Source organism: Amblyraja radiata, chromosome 16, assembly GCF_010909765.2.
Source record: "Amblyraja radiata isolate CabotCenter1 chromosome 16, sAmbRad1.1.pri, whole genome shotgun sequence".
NCBI lineage: Eukaryota > Metazoa > Chordata > Chondrichthyes > Rajiformes > Rajidae > Amblyraja > Amblyraja radiata.
The window spans coordinates 2,675,452-2,698,937 of record NC_045971.1 but is presented as its reverse complement, the minus strand read 5'-3'; the positions used below and the strand labels follow the sequence as shown (position 1 = coordinate 2,698,937).

At 47.6% G+C, this 23,486-nt stretch overlaps 1 protein-coding gene across 1 annotated transcript in view; it reads left to right on the top strand.

The window, feature by feature from the left end:
• The window catches only part of lasp1 (LIM and SH3 protein 1), a 121,401-nt gene that overhangs the window by 41,673 nt on the left and 56,242 nt on the right, over positions 1-23,486 (top strand). The window lies entirely within an intron of this gene.

Sequence of the window (23,486 nt, the reverse complement as noted above, 5' to 3'; positions counted from 1 at the left end):
CCCGAGCAGAAGACAATTTTGTCAGGGGGCAGTGATTGAATGACAAGACCTGATGTTGTCGATGTCCAACTAGAGGAAGAAGCCCAACATGTATCTGTCTGACCCTCGACTTGCGACCAGCATTTGATACCAGTGTGGCTGTTAATGTGGATCAGGGGGCAGTAGCTATAAGGACAGGTTGGACAAAGTTAGATAGACGCAACATGCTGGAGTAAGGGGTCGGCCATTTAAAGTCAGAGTCAATTTTATTTGTCACATGCACCCGAAGGTTCAGTGAAATGAATTTGCCAGCAGCGAAACACACAAAAAGAACGCACAATACACAATAAATTTTAACACAAACATCCACCAGGGCATTCTTCACTGTGGTGGAAGGCAACAAGTTTAGAACGGAGATGAGGAAAAACGTTTTCACCCAGAGAGTTGTGGAATTCTCTGCCTCAGAAGGCGGTGGAGGCCAATTCTCTGGAATGCTTTCAAGAGAGAATTAGATAGAGTTTTTAAAGATAGGGATATGGGGAGAAGGCAGAAATGGGGTACTGATTGTGGATGATCAGCCATGATCACAGTGAATGGCGGTGCTGGCTAGAAAGGTCGAATGGCCTACTCCTGCACCTGTTGTCTATTGTCTAACTCAGCGGGACGGGCAACATCTCTGCAGAGAAGGAGTGGGTGACGTTTCGGGTCGAGACCCTTCTTCGGACGGATTGTTTTCACTGTAATGCCAGAGCTTGTGCAGTGAGTGCTGGAAGTGTCTAAAATTATGGGGGGGGGGGGGGGGCAGAGATTGGGTCCAGTCAGTCAGAACCTATTTTTCCCAGGGAATTGTCTCAGGAAGCATCTTTAAGATGAGAGCAGGAAAAGTTTAAAAGGAGATGTGCAAGGCAAGTTTTTTTTAATACCCAGATGGTGGTGAGTAGCTGGAACTCGCTGCCTGGGATGGTGGTAGAAGCAGATACAATAGCAGTGTTTACGGGGCTAATCGATAGGCACATGGACATGCTGGGAATGGAGGGATATGGATACCATACAGACAGATTTACCGGGGCCAATTAACCTGCACTCATAGAAATATAGTTGCGGGAGTACCCCATTCGGCCCTTCGAGCCAGCACCAAGAGTCATTCAATACAGAGAAGGTTCACCAGACTGATTCCTGGGATGTCAGGACTTTCATATGAGGAAAGACTGGATAGACTCGGCTTGTACTCGCTAGAATTTAGAAGATTGAGGGGGGATCTTATAGAAACGCACAAAATTCTTAAGGGGTTGGACAGGCTAGATGCAGGAAGATTGTTCCCGATGTTGGGGGATGACCAGAATAAGGGGTCACAGTTTAAGGATAAGGGGGAAATCTTTTAGGACCGAGATGAGGAAAAACATTTTTCACACAGAGAGTGGTGAATCTGTGGAATTCTCAGCCACAGAAGGTAGTTGAGGCAACAGTTTATTGGCTATATTTCAGAGGGAGTTAGATGTGGCCCCTTGTGGCTAAAGGGATCAGGGGGTATGGAGAGAAGGCAGGTACAGGATACTGAGTTGGATGATCAGCCATGATCATATTGAATGGTGGTGCAGGCTCGAAGGGCCGAATGGCCTACTCCTGCACCTATTTTCTATGTTTCTAATATGATCATGGCTGATCATCGAAAATCAGTACCCCGTTCCTGCTTTTTCCCCCCCATATCCCTTGATTCTTTTAGCGCTAAGTGTTAAATCCCACACGACTTTGGGATGTGGTGGGAGGGACGGACGGACGGACGGACACGGGGTCACAGGGAGAGCGTGCAAACTCCACACCGAGAGCACTCGGGGTCGGGATCGAACCTGGGTGTTTGGCGCTGGGAGGCAGCTATGCCGTTCTTGTTGAAGCCAAGCCGCAAAAACACTGAGCAAAACCTCTTTGTTTTAAGCACCTTATTTCCTCCAGAAAGGCGAACAATACATAGAGGAGGAGGAGGTGAAATCAGATGATCGTGTAGATCTTGTACAAAGGATAATTATAGCCTTGCCTCTGATATGGACGTTTATAAGATTAGTGCTTCCTTGTTCTTCTTCCTGACTGTACTCATTATTTAGTTGTGGACGAGTCGCTGATTTTTGTGTTTAGTTTAGAGATACAGCGCTGAAACAGGCCCTTCGGCCCACCGGGTCAGTGCTGACCAGCGATCCCCGCACACTAACACTACCCCACACACACACACACTGGGGACAATTTTTTACATTTACGCCGATCCAATTAACCGACAAACCTGGACGTCTTTGGAGTGTGGGAGGAAACCGAAGATCTCAGAGAACAATCCCACGCAGGTCACGGGGAGAACGTACAGACAAAGCATCCGTAGTCGGGATTTGAACCCGGGTCTCCGGAGCTGTGCCTGTCCCACTGTGCGAGTTAATTCAAGAGCTCTCCCGAGTTTCTTCTGATTTGAACACGGAGATTTACGGTAATGGCCACTCGCAGGTACTCGGGGCTCTCGTGGACATTTTTCAACATGTTGAAAAATCTTCACGAGTCTTCCCGAGCTCGCTGCGTTTCCCGAGTACCTGCTGTCAGCGTTACGAGCCGCTAAGAGACGTCCCGAGCTCCGACGTACATTCTACGTGCTTCCACGAGTCCGATTTAAAAAAAATCAAAAATCAAAAAAAAATCTCGGGTGAGCTCTTGGGTGAACTCGTACAGTGGGACAGGCCCACAAGGCAGCAACTCTACCACTGTGCCACCGTGACTGCCCACACTGCCACCATGCACTAGTCCCACCAGCCCACACTCACTCCATATCCCTATAAGCCTATCCTATCCATGTACCTGTCCAAATGTCTCTTAAACGTTACCTCAACTACCTCCTCCGGGTTCTAGATACCTGCCACCTTTGCGTAAAAACGTCTCGTGTTCCCATTAGATCTCCCCCCCCCCCAGTGGGTGTAGGATAGTGTTGATGTGCGGGGATCGCTGGCCAGCACGGACCTGGTGGGCCGAAGAGCCTGTTTCCGCGCTATATCCCTAAACCTAAGAATAAACTGAATTGGGTTGAAGGGCCTGTTTCCATGCTCTGTCTCCATGGAAGTTCAGCTGAGGTTAGGATTTGTGTAACATTTTACTTGGCTTCATTTTACTTGTTAACTGAAACTGGTTTGGAAGTTGGCCGCTGTTATAAAGTACGAAGGACTGTAACTAGATCGTGTGGAGCCAGCTCCCAGAATGGGCAGGTTATTTTTCGTTTTAAGTGCTTTAAAGGATAAATATTGGCCAAGTTGGTGCGGATATCTTCCAGGCCTTTATTAAAATGCTGCCATGAGATCTTGAAACGTGGGCCAGAGCAGCTGGTGCCTTGGTTTGATCTTTTATCGAAAGACATCAATTCCAGCAATGTCTTTAGACTTTAGAGATACAGTGTGGAAATAGACCCTTCGGCCCATCAAGTGTGTGCTGACCACTGATCACTCTACAGTTTTGGTCTCCTAATCTGAGGAAAGACATTCTTGCCATAGAGGGAGTACAGAGAAGGTTCACCAGACTGATTCCTGGGATGGCAGGACTTTCATATGAAGAAAGACTGCATAGACTCGGCTTGTACTCACTGGAATTTAGAAGATTGAGGGGGGATCTTGGACAGGCTAGATGCAAGAAGATTGTTCCCGATGTTGGGGAAGCCCAGAACAAGGAGTCACAGTTTAAGGATAAGGGGGAAGTCTTTTAGGACAGAGATGAGAATTTTGTTTTCACACAGAGAGTGGTGAATCTGTGGAATTCTCCGCCACAGAAAGTAGTTGAGGCCAGTTCATTGGCTATATTTAAGATGGAGTTGGATGTGGCCCTTGTGGCTAAAGGGATCAGGGGGTATGGAGAGAAGGCAGGTACAGGATACTGAGTTGGATGATCAGCCATGATCATATTGAATGGCGGTGCAGGCTCGAAAAGCCGAGTGGCCTACTCCTGCACCTAATTTCTATGTTTCTATGTTTCTACACTCGTGCTATCCTACACACACTAGGGGACAATTTATCATTTTTACCGAAGCCAATTAACCGACAAACCTGCACGTCTTTGGAGTGTGGGAGAAACCGGAGCACCCGGAGAAAACCCACGGGGTCCCTCTGAGTATACCCGTTCTATTCCTCTCGTGATTCTCTCAGATTGCGTCGACAGGTTCAAGATTCCGTGTCTATCTTCGGTGTAAAGCGGCATCTGCAGTTCCATCCTACACGGTAAAATTAAACTAAGTGTCTGGGGAAGGGTCTCGACCCGAAGCGTCACCCATCCCTTCTCTCCAGAGATGCTGCCTGTCCCGCTGAGTTACTCCAGCATTTTGTGCCCGTCTTCAGTGTTGGGTTTAATTCACAGGCACTCGTGTGAAGCATTGTACGCAGTTTGCGATGTGAATGGCTGCGTGTGTGTTGGATGAATTGGGTGGGTGCACGGCACGTGCATGCAGACGCATTCCCTGGCGTGGAGCCGCTGTCTGAAAAAAGCTCTGAGAATAGCTAAGGACAAACTGCACCCCCTCCACACACACACCTGGATCTCCTGCCATCAGGGAAGAGATACCGTAGCATCAAAGCCCGACTGCTAAACAGCTTCCTGCCACAGGCTGTGAGGCTGCTAAACAGTCACTCTGTACTCACAGTCACCTGATTCTGCGGCTTTGCACTGACAATTTAATAACCCTGGCACTGGCCACTCAAATCAGCTGCCCTGGACATTTTAATGACTGTTTTTACTGTATTTTAATGTTGCTGTTTGACCTGCTTTTAACTATTGATACTGTTTCATCAGGGACTGGATTGTGTTTACTGTTATTATGTGTGAAATGTTTTAAGTTTCATGTGCGATGCTCCGGTATTCCCTGGGTAACGTCTTCTCATTTTGCACTGTACAACTGTTAGAAACATAGAAACATAGAAATTAGGTGCAGGAGTAGGCCATTCGGCCCTTCGAGCCTGCACCGCCATTCAATATGATCATGGCTGATCATCCAACTCAGTATCCCGTACCTGCCTTCTCTCCATACCCTCTGATCCCCTTAGCCACAAGGGCCACATCTAACTCCCTCTTAAATATAGCCAATGAACTGGCCTCGACTACCCTCTGTGGCAGAGAGTTCCAGAGATTCACCACTCTCTGTGTGAAAAAAGTTCTTCTCATCTCGGTTTTAAAGGATTCCCCCCTTATCCTTAAGCTGTGACCCCTTGTCCTGGACTTCCCCAACATCGGGAGCAATCTTCCTGCATCTAGCCTGTCCAACCCCTTAAGAATTTTGTAAGTTTCTATAAGATCCCCTCTCAATCTCCTAAATTCTAGAGAGTATAAACCAAGTCTATCCAGTCTTTCTTCATAAGACAGTCCTGACATCCCAGGAATCAGTCTGGTGAACCTTCTCTGTACTCCCTCTATGGCAAGAATGTCCTTCCTCAGATTTGGAGACCAAAACTGTACGCAATACTCCAGGTGTGGTCTCACCAAGACCCTGTACAACTGCAGTAGAACCTCCCTGCTCCGATACTCAAATCCTTTTGCTATGAAAGCTAACATACCATTCGCTTTCTTCACTGCCTGCTGTTGCTTTGCAAGATGACAATAAAGGTTGATTGATTGACTGATTGGATTGATTGATGGAGGATGGAGTGGGAGGTCAGCGTTGGGATGACCGTTGTCCATCTGCAGGGATGTGTGCGGATCCAAGCGCCAACTATCGATGCAAAGCCAACCTCGTACTAATTGCCCTTTGCCTTTCAGTTGAAGGTCTCTTCGGTTTTAAATTTATGGACCTCGTTCATGGAAAGTTCTGTGTCCACACTGTTCCCTCCCTGATGGGTTTTTTCCAAAATCCACTTGGGGCTGTTATTCTCTGCTGTTGCCTGAGGGCTGTTTTGTGCCACCAGGTTGCTACATGCAGGTGCTGGAACTCTGGCAAATCTCCCAAAGGGGAATTTCAGATTGAGCAGTAGTTTCCTTTACCAAATGTGTAGGAAAGAACTGCAGATGGTGATTTAAACTGAAGATAGACCAAAAATGCTGGCGTAACTCAGCGGGACAGGCGGCATCTCTGGACAGAAGGAATGGGTGACGTTTCGGGTTGAGACCCTTCCTCAGTCTCGACCCGAAATGCCACCCATCCCTTCTCCCCAGAGATGCTGCCTGTCCTGCTGAGTTACTCCAGCCTATAATGGTTTAGTTTAGTTAATCGTCCCGTGTACCAAGGTGCAGTGAAAAGTTTTTGTTGCATGCTATCCAGTCAACGGAAAGACAATACGTGATTACAATCGAGCCATTTACAGAGTATTGTTACATGATAAAGGGAATAGCGTCTACTGCAAGGTAAAATGCAGGTAAAGTCCGATCGAAGTTATTCCGAGGGTCATCAATGAGGTAAATAACAGTTCAGGACTGCTCCCTCGTTGTGGTAAGATGAATTCAGTAACCTGGCAACAGCTGGGAAGAAACTGTCCCTGAATCTGGAGGTAGACAAAAATGCTGGAGAAACTCAGCAGGTGAGGCAGCATCTATGGAGGGAAGGAATGGGTGATGTTTTGGGACATAGAAACATAGAAAATAGGTGCAGGAGTAGGCCGTTCGGCCCTTCGAGCCTGCACCGCCATTCAATATGATCATGGCTGATCATCCAACTCAGTATCCTGTACCTGCCTTCTCTCCATACCCCCTGATCCCTTTAGCCACAAGGGCCACATCTAACTCCCTCTTAAATATAGCCAATGAACTGGCCTCAACTACCTTCTGTGGCAGAGAGTTCCAGAGATTCACCACTCTCTGTGTGAAAAATGTTTTTCTCATCTCAGTCCTAAAAGATTTCCCCCTTATCCTTAAACTGTGACCCCTTGTTCTGGACGAGACCCTTCTTCACTGAATCTGGAGGTGTGCGGTTTCACACTTCTGTAGCTTTTGCCTGATGAGAGAGGAGCTCTCGAGTACATACAGAGCTGAATTTAAACTTTGTAAGAGATCCCTGAGGCTTTACGCTATAGAGATACACGGTATGGAAGCAGGCCCTTCGGCCCACTGATTCGGCTGTTGTTGTAGGTGCAGAATTAGGCCATTTGGCCCATTGAGTCTACCCCACCGTTCATTCGTGGTGCACTGAAAGGGAGAGACTAGGAACTGCAGATGCTGGAATCTGGAGCAAAACACAAAGGAGGTGGAGCAACTCTGTGGGTCAGGCAGCATCTGCAGAGGGAATGGACAGGCAACGTTTTTGTGTCGGCACCTTCTGCCCAGGGTCTGTCCGTGACGGGCTGGGGAAGTCTTGATACTTGACTCTTCAACCCTGCCTGTTCTGCGAACATGAGTCTGAAGGAAGGTCCCTATCCGAAACATTGCCTATCCATGTTCACCAGACAGGCTGCCTAACTCGCCCGCTGAGTTACTCCAGCACTTTGTGTCTGTCTATGTAAGCCAGCATCTACAGTGCCTTGTGTCTACAATTTAGCATCATAAGAGTCATACAGTGAGGGAACGGGCCCTTTGGCCCCACTTGCCTACACTGACCAACATGTCCCATCTACACTAGTCCTGTTAAACTGAGTTCCTTTGACAATCTAAAGTCAACTTGACTCAAACGCTTGTAGCTGTCGAAATCGATACTTTACTCAGCTGAGACAAGTCTCTGAACCTTCCAACACAGAGCTGATGCTCTGGGGCGGGTCCAGAGAGGAGTAACTTTGATAGAAACTCATGGCATTTATATAGGTATTAGACATTTCAGATACAGAGGGTTTGACAAGCTAGTAACAAATCATCTGAGTCCTTCTCTGCCACAGAAGGTAGTTGAGGCCACAGTTCATTGGCTATATTTAAGAGGGAGTTAGATGTGGCCCTTGTGGCTAAAGGGATCAGGGGGTATGGAGAGAAGGCAGGTATGGGATATTGATTTGGATGATCAGCCATGATCATATTGAATGGCGGTGCAGGCTCGAAGGGCCGAATGGCCTACTCCTGCACCTATTTTCTATGTTTCTATGTTTCTGGTGATTTACAACATCAGTCACATGATCCCCCCCCACCTTGCCTGGCCTCACCTGCCTGCGTTTGCCCCGCATTCCCTCTAAACCCACCCTATCTATGTCTTGTTCATTCTCGCCTTCCCCTCTGCTAACAATGGTCCATTCTACATTTCCGTGATCATCGTCTGCTTTGATCTGTCGTTTTCACACCTTCCACATATCTCTAGTTCCCCCTCCACCCCTGAATCTCAGTCTGAAGAAGGGTCTCGATCCGAAACGTCACCCATTCTATCTCTCCAGAGATGCTCACCAGGCCCGTCCTTAAGTTTAGTTTAGAGATACAGCGTGGAAACACAGGCCCTTCGGCCCATCGAGTTTGCGCCGACCAGCGATCCCTGGGATGGAATGGAGAAATTTATTGTCACAAGTGTCTCAGAGCAGTGAGATTCTTTGCTTGCTGACACAATGTATACAAACTGCAGCCACCTACACTGCTGACAATGTTACAAAGCACACCCACACCAGTCTGAAGAAGGGTTTCGGCCCGAAACGTCGCCTATTTCCTTCGCTCCATAGATGCTGCTGCACCCGCTGAGTTTCCCCAGCAATTTTGTGTACACCGATGACTCATTTTGTTCTCCTCTCTCCCCCCCCCGCCCCTCATGCCCCCCAGCGGTTACCCCAGGCCGAGTCCTCATTATCCTTTGATCTCCCCCCCCCCCCTTCCCAAATGTCCATTGTTCTTCTCCTTCACCCCCTCATGGCGGTATCCACCCCCTCCCCCATCACGGTGGTGGTCCTCCTCGCTGTCTTCGAACGCCGGTCGACCGCGAGTCTTCAGCACCGCCAAGCCTTCATCATCGTGAGGTTGATGCTCCACTTAACGCCACTGGCTCTGTCGGCCAACCCGGAACTCCGACCCGCGGGGCCCAGCTCCCTCCGTCCGACCCTGCACGTTAACACGAGCCGACACACACTCGGGACAATTCACGCTTGTACCAAGTATACTGTACAAACCCCAAGCCAATTAACCTACGCACCTGCACGTCTTTGGCGTGTGGGAGGAAACCGAAGATCTCGGAGAAAACCCCCACGCAGGTCACGGGGAGAACGTACAGACGGCACCCGTCGTCGGGATCGAACCCGGGTCTCGGGGCGCTGCAAGCGCTGTAAGGCAGCGACTCTACCGCAGCGCCACCCACTGTCCCGCAGAGTTACTCCGGCATGTCGTGCCTGCCTGCCTTCGGGGGTGCCGACCAGGGTCCGCAGTTCCTTCCGACACGGTTTAGAGGGAGGAACCGCCAGCACTGCAAATTGCTGACTTAAGGGCCTGTCCCACTTTCATCACCTTTTTGTTTACTCGTGGACATTTTTCATCATGTTGAAAAAATGCCCCGACCTACTTGATGCCACGAGTGCCTACGACTAGCATCACCGCCTGCTACGACCTACCTACGACCTCGTGACGACCATGCTGCGAGTACGAGTCGAGGGCAAACTCGGCAGAGGTCATGAAAGTGGGACTGGCCCTCTCTCCTCCCACCCTTGGTCTTTATTAGGTAGACAAAAGTGCTGGAGAAACTCAGCGGGTGCGGCAGCATCTATGGAGCGAAGGAAATAGGCAACGTTGCCTATTTACCTTCGCTCCATGCAAAGAGTTGAACAATCTCCACTATAGGAAATAGGCAAAGTTTCGGGCCGAAACCCTTCTGGGTTTCGGCCCGAAACGTTGCCTATTTCCTTCGCTCCATAGACGCTGCTGCACCCGCTGAGTTTCTCCAGCACTTTTTGTCTACCATCGATTATCCAGCATCTGCAGTTCCTTCTTAAAAACACTTGGTCTTTATTGCCGGACTGCGATTTGGGCTGACCACAGGAGCAAGGGAAACGACTGGGTGGACGTGGTCAAGATCCCAAATGGATATGATCCACGGCCGAAGAATGTGTTTGCGTTTGGCAGGCGCCCAGTTCCCTCGTTCCCTCCCCTGCACTGTGTGTGTGTGTGTGTGTGTGTGTGTGTGTGTGTGTGTGTGTGTGTGTGTATGTGTGTGTGTGTGTGCGTGTGTGCAATAGTGGGAAAAATGAACTGGCCCCATCACACTGCACTGGGGCTTTCCTGTCATGTGAGATGAGACCAAAGCTGCAACAATAAAGCAAGGCTGCGGATTTTGCCCGAGGCTTCTGTTGCTATTTATAGCTGGCATGGGAGAAATCCGAATGTGTTTTAAATAATTTTCCAAAGAGTCCGAGGGGAGAAAGCTGCTGAAATTGAGAAGCTTGGTTCTTCTAATACTGTGCTGTGCTTGCTCAACCTGTCTGGGCACTTCTTTCATGTGTTGTGTGTTTTTTTTATGACTGTTGGCAGATCGATTTCCCGCCTGGCATAAATAAAAATCTATTGTGTCGGATGCAGCATAAACTAGAGGATTAGAAACACAGAAACATAGAAAATAGGTGCAGGAGTAGGCCATTCGGCCCTTCGAGCCTGATATTGGCTCATGGCTGATCATCCAACTCAGTATCCTGTACCTGCCTTCTCTCCATACCCCCTGATCCCTTTAGCCACAAGGGCCACATCTAACTCCCTCTTAAATATAGCCAACGAACTGTGGCCTCAACTACCTTCTGTGGCAGAGTTCCAGAGATTCACCACTCTCTGTGTGAAAAATATTTTCCTCATCTCGGTCCTAAAAGATTTCCCCCTTATCCTTAAACTGTGACCCCTTGTTCTGGACTTCCCCAACATCGGAAACAATCTTCCTGCATCTAGCCTGTCCAACCCCTGAAGAATTTTGTAAGTGCCTGCTGCACCTGCATGCCTACTTTTAATGACTGGTGTACCATGACACCCAGGTCTCGTTGCATCTCCCCCTTTCCTAATCGGCCACCATTCAGATAATCCACCATTCAGATTAGTTGTGACACATCTGTACCGATCTGAGGAAGGGTCTCGACCTGAAACGTCACCTATGCATGTTCCCCAGAAACGCCACCTGACCCGCTGAGTTACTCCAGCACTGAGTCAGAGAGTCGAACAGCGTGGAAACGGGTCCTTCAGCCCAACTTGCCCACACCAACCAACATACCCCATCTACAGTAGTCCCACCTGCCTGTGTTTATCCCATATCCCTCTAAACCAGTGGTTCCCAACCTTTTTTTAGCTCATGGCCCCCTTGGGATCTTTTAATTTCTCTGTGCCCCCCCCCCCGGCATTATTAGCGGAAAAATTAATATTATAATACCTTCCATAAAAATATCAGTGTCTATTAATTGCACATATATTCTCTTTTATTCTATTCCACAAACATAAAAAATATTTCAACTACATAGATTTAAATTTATTAGAACTGAAATATAGGAGGCAACAAGGTGGTAGCTCTGTGACCCCCCCCTTCATTGAACCCGTGGCCCCCTAAATCCCAAAGTTTTTCTGTGGCCCCCTTGAAATTTGCCATGTCCCCAGGTTGGGAATCACTGGTCTAAACCTACCTTCTCTACAGTATGTACTTGTCAATAGACAATAGGTGCAGGAGTAGGCCATTCGGCCCTTCGAGCCAGCACCGCCATTCAATGTGATCATGACTGAACATCACCAATCAGTACCCCGTTCCTGCCTTCTCCCCATATCCCCTGACTCCGCTATCTTTAAGAGCCCTATCTATCTAGCTCTCTCTTGATGATTATTGAACGTTGCGATCGTACCTGCCTCAGCTACCTCCTCTGGCAGCTCGTTCCATACATTTGGCCTCCTTTGTTTAAAAAAAGGGATGCCCCTCAGATTCCTATTAAATCTTCTCCCCCCCCCCCCCCTCCCCACGGACCGTAAACCGATGACTGTTCCTTGATTCCTTTGTGCCTTTTTCTGTAAGCCAGCGTCTGCAGTTCCTTGTATCGCAAGAAGGAGAAGGTAGTTTTCAGTGGGGAGGGATGGGCCACACCTATGACAGAGTGAACCAACTGTGTTAATGGGCGCTACTTGGGCACACGCTATGATTTTGTTGCTAATAACAAGGCCAGTGGGCAGCGCAGCAGCAGGCGAGCCTATCCAGGCAATCCCTCGCTAATGCTACGGGTGACTTGTGTAAAGTCGTACTTACTTAAACAATTCAGTACTCTGTCCCTCATGCAATCAAGGCAGTTTGCAATTTCCACACCACTGCACAATCGCGCGGGTTTGCATCGGAAGCAAGTCAGCAATGGCGGCGGTGCTTACCCAGAAGGCCACTCATTGCGGAAAGTGCCCTGGACGCAGGCGGCCACCGCTGAGAGATAGACACACACACACAGTGGAGACAGAGACACACTGTCTATCATTGTGTAACTCAGCCGGACAGGCAGCATCGCTGGAAATTAAGAATGGGTGACGTAACGGGTCGAGACGCTTCTTCAGGCTGAGAGTCACCATCAATTATCTAGCCTACATTTTTCTTGGAAATTTTTCCCCTTTGATCTCTCGTTTTTCCACACCTTACCCTTCCTTATCTTTCATTTTGCCCTCCCCTAACTCTCAGTCTGAAGAAGGGTCTCAATCCGAAACGTCACCCATTCCTTCTCTCCAGAGATGCTGCCTGTCCTGCTTAGTTACTCCAAATGTCTCTCTTTGGTGTAAACTTGCATCTGCAGTTCCTTCCCACACAATGCTCTCAATGAGTAACTTTCGGCAGGGGATGGGGATGGGGGATGGGGATTCCGACACGTATAATCTGACAGGCGTAAGAGTTCATGGAACGCAACCATGAACGTAACATCAGGCAACTGAACCATCCCACCACAACCAGAGAGCGGTCCTGAACTACTATCTACCTCACTGGTGACCCTCGGACTATCTTTGATCGGACTTTGCTGGCTTTACCTTGCACTAAGTGTTATTCCCTCATGTATCTGTACACTGTGAATGGCTCGATTATAATCATGTATTGTCTTTCCGTTGACTGGTTAGCATGCAACAAAAGCTTTTCACTGTACCTCGGTACACGTGACAATAAACTGAAACTGGTAACTTGGGGAGCGCCTGCACTAATATAGAGGAAGGAAATCGGAGACTAATGGTCAATCCTGAAAGGTGCGTGTTGGAGAATTGGATATCAGAGTCTAGTGGCTTCAAGCGACCCGTGTTCCTTCTCTCCATGACCTCTCCCACCCAAGGTCGTACCAGCTTCAAAGTCGTCTTGTGGAGTCTCGTTGGTAACTCATCTCGCCCACAGCTGACAATGGACTGTTTCATTTATCATTGTTACATTTTCGTTATGCACGCCTCCATTGCCATGCTGTGAGAACGGAGAGGTTGAGAAGGAGTGTCTTCCCAGAGGCCATTCGGACTGTAAACTCCTATCTCACCAGGGACGAGCTATACTGTACCATTCTACTGCTTTTTTTAAATTGCTGTTTTTTTTTTTCTTTTTTCTTTCCTCCCATAATATGTAATATGTGAATATGTGATTCTGTTCCATTCTGTTTGTTGTTTGTTTGTTTGTTTGGTTTGTCTTTTTGCACAAAGTCCGCGAGCATTGCCACTTTTCATTTCACTACGCATCTCGAATAGACTTGACTTGACTTGACTTTTTTTGTATATCTTTCGATCATTTGCTCCACATCTCTCCGCATCAGCGTCTGAAATCTCTCGTTTCCGTCTCCGTCCGAAGAATGGTCTCTATCTGAAACGTCGCCTCTTCCTTCTCTCCAGAGATGCTGCCTGACCCGCTGAGTTGCTCCAGCTCTCTGTGTCTCTGTCTTCATACTGATGAGGGAGCGCTTGCTTGTGACATTTCTGTCGGGCCCCGTTGCCATGGTGCAGGAGGCCACGGGCAGAAACGTCAGCGTGGGGACGGGATGGTGAGTTAACGAGGCAGACAGCTGAGGGTCACACCTGCAGATTGAACCCAGGTGCTTCACAAACCTCTCGCCCAATCTGCGTTTGGCTTTCTCCGCTGTAGAAGGGCCCACGTTGTGAAAGGGGTGCGTGCAGACTACATAGCTATTATGTCGCCAATTCAAAATCTGAGTCTCTCTTTAATGAGATTCAGAAAATGAGGAAATTGCTCTCTCTTTAATGAGGAAATTGCTAAAATATTTTGAATGCTTTAAGTGTTTTTTTTTGTCTGGAAAAATATCTTCTGTGTTATGTGACTTTAATTACTAAAAGCTCTAATTTCCTTTATATTCTCTAAAGAGCTTGATACATTTTTTCCCCCATAATTTACAAAGGACTCTCGGTCCCTTATTCACTCTTCACCTCCTGTTTAGTTTAGCTTCGAGATAGGACATGGAAACAGGCCCTTTGGCCCACCGGGTCCATGCCGTTCATCGATCACCAATTCACAGTCTGAAGAAGGGTCTCGACCCGAAACGTCACCTATTCCTTCTCTCCAGAGATGCTGCCTGTCCCGCTGAGTTACTCCAGCATTTTGTGTGTACACGTTCACACTAGTTCGATGTTCTCCAACTATTTCATCCACTCCCTACACACGAGTGGCATTTAAAACATTTTTTTTTTACAGAGGCAAGTAAAATGAATATCTTTGGGATGTGGGAGGAAGTTGGAGCACCTGGAGGAAACCCACGTGGCCACTGGTAGAACGTGCAAACTCCACACAGACAGCGCCCGAGACCGGGATCGAACCGGAGTCTCTGGCGCTGTGAGGCAGCAGCTCTACCCGCTGATTCACCAGATAAAGTTAGGTTTAGGTTTATTATAGGTAGACAAAAAATGCTGGAGAAACTCAGCGGGCGAGGCAGCCTCTATGGAGCGAAGGAATAGGTGACGTTTTGGGTCGAAACCCTTCTTCAGACTCGGATTCAGGTTTATTACTGTCAGTATACTGAGGTACAGCGAAAAGCTCTTTTACATGTTTTCCAATCATAGATCAGATATGCTGTATATTAATACAATCCAAGTTCAAAAAGTGCCATAGTTGGAGCACAGGAGAAGATGCAGAATATGGTTCTCAGCATTGTAGCACATCTTGCGTATGGCGTGCACGGCCTAAAGTTGTAGGACAAGTGTTCTATTTGATCTTATTTGATCGTGCACGCCGGGTTGACTGCATTCGTCGAAACGCCACGTGAAGGTTGCAATCTCCCACCCCATTGTAGCAGACCGGCTCCATAGACAAAGTCCAATGTCTTTCGAGATGCAGCGCAGAAACAGGCCCAGTCCACGCCGACCACCCTTGTATCCCATCCTACACACTAGGTCACGGGGAGGGCGTACAGACTCCGCACAGACAGCACCCGCGGTCAGGATTGAACGCGGGTCGCTGGTGGTGTGCCGCCCCCCCCCACCCCCGGTTCTATGTCTCCTGTCCCCTCGAGGAAATATTCGGCAGTGGTAATCTGTGCATCAAATGACGTGGTCAGACTCTGCAAGAGGCACATCGGTATTGGTGAACGAGCTCCTCACACTTGCCTTATTTGGGCCACTTTGCTGTTTCCAAAATAGGTCTGTTTGTTTCGCCTTTCAAAACAGGAAGTGACACGGGCAATCTCCACGGTGCCACGTATTTATACTTGCTGTTGATTTGAATCTGAACCCATTTGCAACAAGGTCCCTGTGGGGGGGGGGGGGATAAGGTCGAGGGATCTATCACACGCCTCCGCCCGCAAGTGTAACGAGGCACTTTCCCTGCCGTATCTTTTAAGAAGGAGAGTCACGAATATTTGAGGTTTTTTTTGTGTCACTAAAATAAGTTATACAGAAACACTAAAATAAGTTATATAGAAACTTACACAATTCTTAAGGGGTTGGACAGGCTAGATGCAGGAAGATTGTTCCCGATGTTGGGGAAGTCTAGGACAAGGGGTCACAGCTTAAGGATAAGGGAGAAATCTTTTAAGACCGAGATGAGAAAAACATTTTTCACACAGAGAGTGGTGAATCTCTGGAATTCTCTGCCACAGAAGATAGTTGAGGCCACAGTTCATTGGCTATATTTAAGAGGTAGTTAGATGTGGCCCTTGTGGCTAAAGGGATCAGGGGGTATGGAGAGAAGGCAGGTACAGGATACTGAGTTGGATGATCGGCCATGATCATATTGAATGGCGGTGCAGGCTTGAAGGGCCAAATGACCTACTCCTGCACCTATTTTCTATGTTTCTATAGGTGGATATAGCTGAAGTTTGGTGTTGGGGGGGGAGGGGGGGGGGGGGTATCCATGTATCTGTTTAAATGTTTTGTAGAAAGGGGGAGAAAGCTGGAAGGGGGGGGGGGGGGGGGGGAGGATGGGGCATAGCCAGGCAAGTTACAGGTGGATGCAAGTTTTAGTTTTTCCAAGTTTTGCAGAAGAAGTGTGGAAACAAGCCCTTTGGCCCACCGAGTCCATCACCCATTCACACTACTTCTCTTTTGTACCAGTTTTGGATCCTACACACAGTTGGGGGCGATTTACAGAAGCGATTAACCTACAAACCTGGTAGACAAAAGTGCTGGAGAAACTCAGCGGGTTCTGCACCCTCCACCCCATGCAAATAGTTGAACAATCTCCACTATAGGAAATAGGCAACGTTTCGGGCCGAAACCCGGAAGGGTTTCGGCCCGAAATGTTGCCTATTTCCTTCGCTCCATCGATGCTGCTGCACCCGCTGAGTTCTGTAAATATAGATTTTTTTATATGTTGCCTATTTCCTTCGCTCCATCGATGCTGCTGCACCCGCTGAGTTGTCCTCCAGTTTCCGGTGGTGCTCACCCTGGCCATGGAGGAGGCCCAGGACAGAAAGGTCGGATTCGGAATGGGAGGGGGGAGTTGAAGTGCTGAGCCACCGGGAGGTCAGGTTGGTTAATGCGGACCGGGCGGAGGTGTTCGGAGAAACGATCGCCAAGCCTACGCTTGGTCTCACCGATGTAGATCAGCTGACATCTAGAGCAGTGGATGCAATAGATGAGGTTGGAGGAGATGCAGGTGAACATCTGACGCATCTGGAACGACTGCTTGGGTCCTTGAATGGAGTCGAGGGGGAGGTAAAGCGACAAGTGTAGCATTTCCTGTGGTTGCAAGGGAAAGTACCCGGGGATGGGGTGGGTTAATTGGCCTGGTATCGATGTAAATTGTCCCTAGTGTGTGTGTGTAGGATAGCGTTGGTGTACGGAGGTCGCTGGTTGGTGCGGATTCGGTGGGATGAGGGGCCTGTTTCCACTCTGTGTCTCTAAACTTACCTGAACGAGTAGTTTATCATCTAGCAGGAGTCAATTGAAACTGCCAAAACTGTACAGGCTGGGGCACATTCTTCTTGGAACAGAGAGGCATGCACAGACTGGCAAGAGGCTTGTACTGCTCCTATGGTCTGTTTTGTGTTCCAAGTAATTTCTAATCTTGCAAAGGGAGATCTATGCCTAGAGGCGGTTCTCAAATAGGAGCAGAGCTGTTGGAATATAAGGATGGGGCACCTCCCCTCTCCACACTCTGTCCTGGTGCAGGCATGGGTTTCAACACAAAACCTCAACTATTCCTTTACACTCCACCCCCAACAACCCACCGATGCCGCTCAGACTTTGTAGGGAGGAACTGCAGATGCTGGTTCAAACTGAAGATAGACACAAAATGCTGGAGTAACTCAGCGGGACAGGCAACATCTCTGGAGGGAAGGAATATTTAGGGTCGAGACCCTTCTTCAGACTTCAGCTGGTCAAACTGCTGAGTTCCTTCAGCGGTACACAAAATTGCTAGGGAAACTCAGCGGGTGCAGCAGCATCTATGGAGCGAAGGAAATAGGCGACGTTTCGGCCCGAAACGTCGCCTATTTCCTTCGCTCAATAGATGCTGCTGCACCCGCTGAGTTTCCCCAGCAATTTTGTGTACCTTCGATATTCCAGCAACTGCAGTTCCTTTTTGAACGAGTTCCTTCAGCGCGTTGCTTGTGAGTCTTGATGACAGACGCTTGTTTGACAGCTATATTTACAGTGCACTATGTTTCTATATTCTGTTGTGCGGCTGCAAGTAAAGGGGCTGTCCCACTGCGGCAACCTAATGTAGCAATGTTACAAAATTTTGAGATTTTAAAAATCAAGTCTGTAATTTATCCCATCAGATAAAGCATAAAAATAAGTTTAATTTGACACCTAATTCACTTTCATATCTCAAGTATTTAAAAAGTTATGGCCATTTTCATACTGGGAAATGAGCATCTTGTTCCCTATTGATTTTCTATGGACATAACAAAAAAGCTGTGATCGTGAACAGTCAAAAGCCCATAACTTTCTTAAAAATTAAGAGAACTGAATGAAATTTTCAGTTATCATAAATTGAAGCATTCTGAAACAATATAAAATAATCTTACTTGGATGACCTGAAATTAAAGCATATAATTAGTTAGTTACCTAATTGTAGCTAATTTCAGACTTCAATTACTAGATCTAAACATCTATCCATTTCTTAATAAATGATTAACATTTTTAAATAGCCTAAATGTCCAAATAATATTCACAAATAATTCACAATAAAACATGATTTTTAAATCTCATTTACATTAATTTATAGGCCAAATGGAAGGAATTTAGTGTTTAATTGCTGTAAATAAATGTCCATTTAAATCAGCTTTCCAGTGGGTCCCTGTGGAACGCGCTGGTTTAGAACGTTCACATTGCGGTAGATTTGTGCCCCAAATGCCGAGAAAAATACTGCGTGATATAATGGGCCCAAATTGAGCTACTCGCAATATTAAACTTTGTATAAAGGGATCTTTAGAAGCCCTTTTTAATGTAAAAATATACAACCTAACTTCTGCTATTTGCTTTATGAGACCCTGCGGTTGCTGACGGTCGCGGGTTTAGAGATTGATTTTTAAACTACTATAACTATTATTCAAGGCCTTTAAACCTAATAATAGCTTTTGCGACGGGGTCTTCCAGCGATTTTTCGTTAATAATTAACTAGGCTGAACATTTTCGATTGGAACAGCTTAGAGAAAATCGCGTTTTAAACCCGCCCCCTCTAAACGGCGCCAAAATCGCGCACACCCTCAGCAGCAGATCTTCAACGACGCTTCAGGTAGGCTTTGCAACATACCTACCTAATGGGCGAGTTTAGAAGAGTTTAGGAGAGGTTGAAAAAGTGTCATGTAGAAGACCTCCCTTCGACTATGTTGAAGACTATCTTCGACTACCCTCGATTACCTACGAATAACATGCCGACCTACTACGACTAAACCTACGTTAAAAAAAAAAATAGATTTACAGAAGCAATTAACCTACAAACCTGGTAGACAAAAGTGCTGGAGAAACTCAGTGGGTGTTGCACCCTTCGTCCCATGCAAAGAGTTGAACAATCTCTGCTATAGGAAATAGGCAACGTTTCGGGCCGAAACCCTTCCGGGTTTCGGCCCGAAACGTTGCCTATTTCCTTCGCTCCATCGATGCTGCTGCACCCGCTGAGTTCTGTAAATATAGATTTTTTTTTTCCCCATGGCGACCTCTTTTTACTCGCGGGCATTTTTCAGCATGTTGAAAAATACGCCGAGACCTAGCTGAGGCCTCGAGTACGCGGGGACTACTCTCGAGCATGAAGGAGAGTTACAAAGACCTCCTAGGACCTTGTGTCCACCATGCTGTGGGTCTGAGTCGAGGTGAAACTCTTCTAAACTCGCCAATAAGGTCACCGCAGTGGGACAGCCCCTTAAGAATGTCAGCAGGGTGCAGCAGCATCTATAGAGCGAAGGAAATAGGCAACATTTCGGGCCGAAACCCTTCTTCAGACTGATCGCGGGTGGGGGGGGGGGCGAGGCTTCTCCCCCCCCCCCTCCGCACCCCCGATCAGTCTGAAGAAGGGTTTCGGCCCGAAACGTTGCCTATTTCCTTCGCTCCATAGATGCTGCTCCACCCGCTTAGTTTCTCCAGCTTTTTTGTCTACCTTCGATTTTCCAGCATCTGCAGTTCCTTCTTAAACCCTTAAGAATGTCATTGTTCTATCTGAGATACATGACAATAAAACGCGCTCGGCTGTTGACCTAGTCATATACGATCACGAGGGGCGTAGATAGAAGTTAGCCGCTGGCTGATGGTCTATTCGGAGTCCACGGTGAGTGAGCCGCGCCTACTGTCCTCTTTCTTCGATGGGCGGCGAGCGATCCTCGCTCCTCTGACTCCGGCAGTGCGAGTCCTTCGTCGTTGGTCTCCCACGTGACATGCGTGGGATTCCTCCAGGTGTTCCCGTTTTCCTTCCACATCCCAAAGATGTAATTGGGATCCCGAACACACTGCCTCTACCACCACCCCTGGCAGTGTGTTCCAGGTGTTTAAAAAAAAAAGAATGGCTCTTCACATCTCCCGATGCAGTAAAGATATTATGTCGCTCTTTGGGGAAAAAAACCCTGCAGATGTCAGAAGTAAAAATAAAAATTGTTGGGAAATATCTAGCGGGTCAGACCAAAGATCCTACAGCGAGCAAGATGGTCCAACTCGACTAAAAAGACGTAGTACGGTCATGGGCAGATTCATGGGTAATTTTCGGCCCCATTTCCGTAACCGGCTTCCGTCTCCGCACCAAAGATCCCGTAGCGGAGCAAAGATACTAGCGCGGAGACGGAAGCCGGTTACGGAAACATCCTGGTAAAAATAAAAGTTATTTGGTAAAAAGCTTCTGCTCATTTTCAGAATTATAATTTATTAACACAAACTGTTCCCCCCGCAACGTTGATTACACTGCGAGTCGGGTCGGGCCGGGTCCGGTTACGGAAATGGATGAAAAAAAGGCCCACGTTCCGCTCCGTTGCGTACTACACGTCAGCCCATTGCATTTAGCAGGAGTGGTCTATCTTGCTCCGCTATAGGATCTTTGGGTCAGACTGCATCTATGGAAAGACTTGATACATCAGACTCTTCTGGGCCTCCTTGTTGAGCCAACTTGAAGCCAAATTCTTCCTCAAATAGTCACTTTGCTTCTCCTTCTTTTCAATGTAATAATAAATACTTTATTGATCCCCTCAGGGAAATTCAGATGTCCAGAAGCCCCCAACCAACAAACCCACAGATTCAAAACGAACGCAGACAGAAAATACATAGAATACAATGTGGATGCTATCTGAGAGCAATAAATACTTAAAAAGACCAATAATTAACAGTTAAAAAATAAAAATTGCAAAATGCATCCCCCTACAGCCTAGCGGTCCGAATTATAAAATCTAATGGCTGCAGGGGTGAAGGATCTCCTGAACCGCTCCGTTCTACAGGGCAGGGAGAGGAGCCGGTTGTTGTTCCGAGTGCTCTTTTGACTCTCCAGAATTACATGGAGGGGATGCCCGGGGTTTTTCAGGATGACCTGCACCTTGTGCCTCATACGCCTCTCAAGCACATCCATCCCAGAGTCTACTCTCCCCTCCAGCACTGAGCTAGCTCGTTTAACCAGTTTGACCAGCTTCTTGTTGTTTTTTGCACTAATGCTGTTGTCCCAGCAGACAACAGCGTAGAAAATAACACTTGCAACCACAGTGTTGTAAAACATGTGCAGCATCTCATTACACACATTGAAGGATTTGAGCCTTCTGAGGAAAAAGAGTCTGCTCTGGCCTTTTTTGTAGAGGGAGTCAGAGTTGACAGACCAGTCCAGTTTGTTGTCAAGGTGCACTCCAAGGTATTTATATGTCTGCACCACCTCAATGTCAGCCCCTGCAGCGTTGACCGGCTGAAGGGGGAGCTTGGACCTGCCAAAGTTAACCACCATCTCTTTAGTCTTAGTTGTATTCAGGATGAGACAGTTCTCTTCACTCCAGGCACAAAAGGCACTGGTCAAGTTCCTGTATTCCTCCTCCTGCCCGTTCCTTACACATGCCACATTCGCTGTATCATCTGAATATTTCTGTACGTGGCATGTGTCAGACTTATAGTTAAAGTCAGCTGTATACAGGGTGAAGAGGAACGGGGCCAGAACCGTTCCCTGTGGGGCTCCAACATTGCACACCACAATGCATGTATCTCCATTGAATGCAGGACGGAACGCCACTGGAGATCCTTCTTCCCTGTGGCTATCAAACTGTACAACTCCCCCCCCTTCTGTCGTGGGATAGGCTGAGATTGACTCCCCAAAGCCCCCCCCCCTCCACCCTCCCCAATCTTTGCACATCCCCCAAACCTTTCCGCTCGTCACTTTAATGTCATGTTTCATGTATTTTGTGTTTTTATGCCTGTTGGCCGATGAACTTCCCTCCTGGGATAAATAAAGTTCCATGGTATGGCATGGAATGTATGCATACATTGGGACAGGATCTGACACATCCTGAGTCTGGGTCTGAAGAAGGGTCTTGACCTGAAACGTCACCCATTCCTTCCATCCAGAGAAGCTGCCTGTCCTGCTGGGTTATTCCAGCATTTTGTGTCTATCTTTGGTTTGGAAGTAGCATCTGCAGTTCCTTCCTACTCGCGAGACTATTTCTGTACATTTGCTAATCGGGGGTCAGGGGTTTTGCGATACTCTACTGGACTGTTTGTATGAAAAAATACTTTTGCAGTGTTCACACTTCACACATGTGACAATGGAACCACTATTAAAACATTGAACCACTGGACAAGAGACATTTCGGGACAAGGTTTCAGGTCTTGAATCCCTCCCCGCCTGATCTGTGGTGTTGCCAGAATTTTCTTCTGAGAACGGATTGAGTTATCTTTTCATGTTCTTGCTTGCAGTTGGCACAGATGCTGAAGTATAATATCGGTTCAGTTTAGGTCATTGCCACATGTACCAAAGTACAGTGAAAAGCTTTTGTTGCCTGCTAACCAGTCAGCGGAAAGACAATACACGATTACAATCGAGCCATTCACAGTGTACGGATATAGATGCTTTACAGCACCAGAGACCCAGGTTCGATCCTGACTCCAGGTGCTGTCTGTGTGGAGTTTGCATGTTCTCCGTGTGGGTTTTCTCCGGGTGCTCCGGCTTCTTTCCACATTCCTAAGACGCACAGGTTTGCGGGTTAACAGGTTTCTGTAAATTGTCCATGAATTGTCCAACCTATGATGAGCATTTGTCGGCACTGGGCCTGTACTCGCTGGAGTTTAGGGGACCTCATTGACACCTACAGAATAGTGAAAGGCCAGGATGTGGAGAGGATGTTTCCACTGGTGGGCGAGTCTAGGACTAGAGGTCTTAGCCTTAGAATTAAAGGACTTTCTTTTACATAGAAACATAGAAACATAGAAACATAGAAATTAGGTGCAGGAGTAGGCCATTCGGCCCTTCGAGCCTGCACCGCCATTCAATATGATCATGGCTGATCATCCAACTCAGTATCCCGTACCTGCCTTCTCTCCATACCCTCTGATCCCCTTAGCCACAAGGGCCGCATCTAACTCCCTCTTAAATATAGCCAATGAACTGGCCTCGACTACCCTCTGTGGCAGAGAGTTCCAGAGATTCACCACTCTCTGTGTGAAAAAAGTACTTCTCATCTCGGTTTTAAAGGATTTCCTCCTTATCCTTAAGCTGTGACCCCTTGTCCTGGACTTCCCCAACATCGGGAGCAATCTTCCTGCATCTAGCCTGTCCAACCCCTTAAGAATTTTATAAGTTTCTATAAGATCCCCTCTCAATCTCCTAAATTCTAGAGAGT